This window comes from Sipha flava, unplaced genomic scaffold (genome assembly GCF_003268045.1).
Source record: "Sipha flava isolate LNK unplaced genomic scaffold, YSA_version1 223_pilon_pilon, whole genome shotgun sequence".
Classification (NCBI taxonomy): domain Eukaryota; kingdom Metazoa; phylum Arthropoda; class Insecta; order Hemiptera; family Aphididae; genus Sipha; species Sipha flava.
Window position 1 is genome coordinate 87356 of NW_020272855.1, and position 6859 is coordinate 94214.

Consider the following 6859-nt stretch of genomic DNA (forward strand, 5'->3'; position numbering starts at 1 on the left):
TTATTTTACTATTTAATGAAACATATAACCAAAGGTAGACTATTTAAAATTAATATCAAAAATTTGGTGATAGTTCAAAAAGTTTATTAAGTAATCGTAGTTTTTATAAAACTTCAATTTTATGACGTACATTGTATATTCAACTATTTTATAGAAGACTTAATGACAAAAAAAATGTAGTTTGAACGGAATATGTTGTTTTAATAATTATTAATCACACAGTTATCGGTCTGCGTGAAGCACGTGTCCGCCCGCAAAAAACACTATGCAAATTATATTTATAAATATCAATATTCAATATACATGCATGAACATAATCAAGTACATGTGTGTGTGTGTGTGTGTGTGTGTGTGTGTGTGTGTGTGTGTACACTTAATTCACGGCCTTACAATACGTATATAAGTACATATTGTCGGACATTTATTGTTTTTTATTTTCTTTCCTATACATAATTTATTCGACGAGTACACCGGGCTTTTTGAACGGGCCGCTGAATAACAATCAGCGCTTTACCGAGTTTTTACCAAGTGTGTAATATAACATTTCTCTCTCTCACACACACACTCTCTTGCCCATTCTCACTCAACTCGTTCTGTCTTTTAGATGTATATAAATACACGACAATACGACCGTTGCTCAGCTGAATACAACTATTGATTTGCACGACCGTGTACGTGGCACAATAGTGCATTAATCCGTGTGACACACGAGATCCTAGTAAAATTTCGCAGCGGATAAACGGGTGCGCACTCTTCGCGATTTTTTGTTTGTTCTTTCTCTGACTACATCTTTATACCCACTGTATGCAGTATATATATACCCATCATATATGTATAGCTACGACGCCGACGACGATTTTATGTAAAGCCGTGAAAACTTTTTGAAGCTATAAAACGCGATAATCTCGCGCTAACAATTTTCCAGCCAGTTTTTAAAAGAAAATAATGTTTGCCACTATGAAACAACAGTTTCGAACGGATATCGAAATACTTTTAAGAATGCGTATTGTAATATATTAAATAATGTTATCACAACTATCTAAAATAACAAAATATTTCTAAATATATATAATCATCTATTTTTTAATATAGCAACCCAGTGGTGACTTAAAAATAAATAATTACTCAACTGTAATAAGATTAAGTTTGAAAAATAAATAAGATGCTTCATAGTTTTTACTTACGTTAGGCATAAAATATAAAGAAAACTAACATACAAATATAATTATAAGAATAATAAAAATATTTTTATTTTGTCAAGTCTAATAATTGTAGTCGTATAATTGAAATTTTTTAAAATTGTTGTTGAAATTCGTTAAGTTCTTCTTTTTTGTTGATACTTTTTTTTAGCTAATTCGTTAAAACGTTCCTCCGTTATGGATAATTTTAAGTATGTTTCAATGTTGAAAATTTTCTCACTGGTGTAGCTGAATAAATAACCTAATGATGATTTAATTATTAGTATACCAACATATTATAATATCAGTTCAATTTTAATCATAGATATCTATGGACTACATACCTACAGGAATACATGTTAATTTGAATTACGAACGAAATCAGTTGTGAATAAGTTTTAAAATTATTTTTTAATATTTGCAAATGCTTTTTCACTTGTTAAACGTGCACCGAACCACTTTTGGACAACTTCTTAGATAATACAATTGATATATGTAATACTTCAATGTGATCATTTGTTATTGTCTCGGAAGTTTCCACAAGCGCAAGGAAAAACTTGAAAACAATTTTAAATTTTATCTACCGGGCACATTTATTTAACAAAATAAATGGATTCTATGGTTCAACTTTATTTTTTAGAAGGGTTTATCCCTAAGACATTTAACTATTACAATACAATTAGAAGATCAGACAAAATATGTTTTTCTTATTAATAGAAATGTATAAACATTAGAAATACTAAACAATGAAACATATAGATTATTTTTTATGAATATATTAACGATTCGTTTATAAAGTATTAGAATATTCAATTCATGTAGTTTACTATGGATTGCGTTCTATAACCGAATGTAATGATTAATCAATGGTTTCAAGTGTACAAACAAATGCAATTTACTTGGAAACAGTATCTTACAGGCTTTCTGTATTTTACATATTCAGCTTAGTAATAATATTCACGTAAGTAATAAGCATCTTAAATTATAAATTATTATAAACTACATCGAAAAACATAAACGAGTAAAACAGGTGCATTTATAATTAATACTCACTTGGATAATATTTTAACTGTTGTCAGGTAGCTCAGCGGTATAATATTCTTTCAGTTGTACGTCTACGAATAATATACTATTACAATGTTAAAGACGTGTTATTGATCATTTAAGACCTGAATTCCATTACACTCAAATATATTATGTATACAATATTTTTTTACCTGGTGTAAACATTAGACAGCACTCCTCTTAAATGTTTCGTGAAGTCGATGTATACATTTTTTTGAATATAATAACTATTGTGTGTTTAAAAGAACGATTAAAAATAAAAATAAATTTTAAGATTTGGAATCATATTAAAGTAAAAAATCTGATGAAAAATATAGTAACGTCTAAGGAACAATATCTGTTTCATTTAGTAGAAATTATAAAACCCCTTTAAATATAATATACTGTAGCTCCAAACAGTCCCACCTATACTTACGAACTATTTCGAATGATTCGGAATAATATACAATATTTATTGCAATATAAAATATTACAAATTAAAGTGTTAAATTTAAATTGTCACATCGACATCGACTATGACATTCACTTTTACTTTTATATAGTTATGATATATTATTTTGTGTTGAATAATCACAAGTATGTCTTTTAAACAAATAATTGTTAAATTATCAATTATATGTATAATATTATATTATATAATTAGTTGAGAGTTTATAATTTAAAATTATTTATTATTGTAATTCCATGCGAAGATGGTTTGTACTATATTTTTATACAATCAACGAATAAATATACGCACAAACAAATATCATAATAAAAATATATCTATAAGACCACGAATATCCAGCTCAAATTGAATATTTTAACCGGTTAAAATTTTTACATTCTAAAAAACTAATAAACTATTTGCTGAAATATGTGAACATCGTTATAGCCGTACGATTAGGTTCGATCCTAGTAGATTGTCGGCCAACCGCAATACATTGTACAGTAACAAACTTTAAAATATTAATATAATAAAATAATAAAATAATGAATACAATTAATATAATAAAAATTTTAAATATTAAAAATGCTTTTGTGTTAGAACGTTTTAGAAAATTAAATTAATTTCTTTAAGTGCTGTGTTACATCTCAAATAATATTTATAATAAAATTATAATTGAAATATTTTACACGAGTATTATCGTTATTATATTTGTTAGGTATGATAAATCGATTTAAACATGTGATTATTAATCAAAATAGGAACAAAATATTATTCGAATCAATGATCTGTTTTGTACGGCAAAAAAAATAGCCTAAACAGGTATGAATAAAATAAAAACTAACTGTTTAGTGAAACGTGTGATAATTTGTATGTGCCTCGTTCCTTACCTATACATATTTGTTATGCGTTCGTTCTTTTTAGAGTACACAATCAAGCATACTTATAGGTACCTACGCCAGTTTTTGTTTAAAATACAAAATACGCTAGGTAACCATGGAATTATTCGTCAAATATTGAAAATATATTTAAACGAGAACCATTCGCTTTCTTCCAAAATTATCGAAAATCGTTCAACATCATTTTTTGCGTAATAGGTCCAGAGTTCAAAGATTATTTATAGGTTATTATGATAATGTGCGTTAATGTTTTAATAAATCAAACTGGAAGTTCCAAAGAACGAATAATGATTAACGCTGAAGGTCATTTAATGTATATTTCTTAATTATTTACTCGATGAAAAAATAAAATATCCTAATCTAATATTACTAACCTAAGTGTATTATACGTTACTTTTTTCATCTTTTTCAAACGCACTATTGTCTAATCATTGCAACATTGCAATTTAATACTACCGTAATGCTTGTAAAATTACATTTTTCACTTATTATTAGCAAAATATACGGCAATATATTCGGAAGCCAAAAAAATGTACGTACTTATATCTACGTGTATTCATTAAAAGCACTAGTGTAATGATAAATGTTTTAGTCGCGTGATTAACAAGAATGTCATTTATACATATTATTACGTTATGCGGTGCACACACCCGAAGCAAAAAAAAAAAATGTTTTGCGTTACAGAAACAAAATTGTATTAAAAACGAATAAATTCGTAGCGCACTAACAAGCAGACGCAAAGTCTGACTGTTATGATTCGGTACCGTGGTTTATCGGCAGCTGACCGTGTTTATACAGCGTACAATTTGTACATATGTGACCATGGTCAAGGGTAAGATCTTGAACAGAGATTTGGAGAACCTGGTATTTAACGGAAGTCATTAAATAGCGAATTATTCAGGGTCACCGAAAAAAATAAAGAAATGTTAAACTGTACGATACTATACTTTTACTTTCCGTATGGTATGCTGTATACTTACCAGTATAATAAATAGGACTCGGATTTTAAAGAAAATGCTTCTTTTTTTATAAATGACATGGAAATCTAATTTTTTTACATAAATTCGTTACACGTTATTCTGATTTCAAATAAACCAATTAATTTTTGCTCTTTCATCTTTTTTCTTTTTGTATTAAAGCCTTTTTTTTCGCATTTTTATTGCTTTTTTTCAGTTATTCCAACTGTGGAACTATTATATCTTTATTATGCTATAGTAATAAAAAAAATGTAATTTAATTAATTAACTATAAATGTAATAACCCAGAATACGAATTAAATGGTTATACTGGATTACTATGACTTTCGTTATCAGCTGAATTGTTAAACATATAGATTTCCAATTTACAGACAGCCGATCTTATCGACTTTCATACATATATAACCTGTAGAACCTATGGTCATTACTCCTATTATATCAATATCGACCGTTTCAAAATTTAAGTTTTGGTGTATGAAGTATGTTTTGAAGTATGCACCGATAACTTTAGTGGATGTAAAGCGTTCGTTTTTTATGTATGTATCAAACTATTCTGACAAAAGTCAATTTCGCTATTGCATATCTTGCAAAATACATACAAAATATATTTTTTTGTTTAAATTAGTTTTTAATTTTTTGCTCAGTTTTATAACTCATTCGTAGAATGACGATTTTTTTTTAATATTTTAATAAATATGTATTTCTAAGGGGCCACAATATGTCCATTCGTTTTTTTTTTTTTTTTCATAAAAATGTCATCAAATAACTAATGAAATTATTTTATTTATTACATACGATGAAAAAAATATTTGTTAAAATTAGAATAAAATGTAATTTTTCTATATCATCATTTAAACTTGTTCTATGATATAATCGTTGACTAACAAGTATAAAATACTGTTTTAACAATGATTTTACTTCAATATAAAAATATACTGTACTTAATTAATATTTATACAAATTGCTAGATCTGAATAAAATAAAATGAAATTGTGAAAAGGCCTCAACAAAAGTGATGACGCCTTATAATCCGGCTCTGGTGATAATAGTGCGATTTAAAACGAAGCAAACAATAGTGCCGGTCCGTTTTCAAACATCGTTATTTTATTATTGGGTAATCATTATTTTACACGGGTAAGACGTTAAAATATATACTCTCATCTTTCCTCACGAATAAAATTATTTTTTGTTAATACTTTTACGTTTCACGTGATCTCGGGTCAGGCAATTGCGCCGTGCGCACACTGGATTTGAGACGCAGATAACATGGGATTGTTATAGTGTGGAACGCGCGAGATAACACTTAAACGGTTGTGTCGACGAGACATCCGCACCTCGCGCGTTCTGAACATCGACGGCAAACACGTTATTGAAACAAAACGACATTACTTCCCATAGTCGATTATGTTCGTTCGAGTGATCGTCGTAATATAATAACAATAATAGTAATAAAAATATCAGTACCTCATATCCGATCGTGCGGAGACTTAACGGTTGGGTGAGACAACGGACGCGGGTCCTGCAAATAACGTATGGAGACCTGCGACGCGCGTAGAACGGACTACGATGATATGCAATTATGATGAGACAACGCGACGGGTGGGCAAACTTGTGTCGACTGCCGTCATCAGATCACTGAAAGAGTCGGCGAATATCGCGCGTGGGCACGGGCCCCGTTTAAACTTAACTCGGCTCCGCCCATCGGTCCTAAGACGACTTAGAAATGCGGCGACGGCGGTGGCGGCAGCAACAACAACAACAACAACAATAACAACAACAACGACGACGATTACTGATGACGACCGACCACCATTCTTTAATGTACTATTATTACGATGTGTATTTGTAAGTACGCACCGGTCGAGAGAAGAAAAAAAATCAACACAGGCACACACGTTGAGACACCACAAGGACTTACGGTGCGAAACGTAACCGATCGCTTTCGGCGACTTCACCTTCTCGCCAACGGATTACGAACTCCGACTCGGAGACTTGCGGAGTCCGAACCGCATGCACCACGTGTCTGCTGTACCGCCGCCGTTCCGATGGGCGGGAAAATAATGTAATTAAAACCGTCACCATCAAATGGATGAGGGTTGGTTATTATCTAGAGCAGCGGTCGGCAACCTTTTGAACCTAATAAATACGTAAATCTACGGACCACTTGCATGGTTTTCTCTTTTTTTCGTAAATAAAATCTGAACCAATGTGCACGACGTCACACCAAAACACTTTTTTCATGTTATAACTGTAAAGCAACTCATGAGTCATGGACGGTTGAGATATTATTGCTAGGTATTAAAGATATAGTTT

The 6859-nt window shown here is 30.3% G+C and overlaps 1 protein-coding gene across 10 annotated transcripts in view; it reads right to left on the bottom strand.

The window, feature by feature from the left end:
• The window catches only part of LOC112683303 (G-protein coupled receptor Mth-like), a 43401-nt gene extending 37161 nt beyond the window's left edge, over positions 1-6240 (bottom strand). For 3 of the 10 annotated variants that reach the window (XM_025554271.1, XM_025554270.1, XM_025554265.1), the window contains exons 1-3: positions 4110-4324; positions 2396-2470; positions 2232-2293 (exon numbers count right to left, since the gene is read on the bottom strand). The gene's annotated coding sequence lies outside the window, so the exon portion shown is untranslated. Of the gene's footprint in view, positions 1-2231; positions 2308-2395; positions 2471-3943; positions 4090-4109; positions 4325-6010 lie in introns of those variants that run through there. The other 7 variants (XM_025554273.1, XM_025554269.1, XM_025554267.1 and 4 more) reach the window with 4 other exon arrangements.
• Positions 6241-6859: the final 619 nt, after the last annotated feature.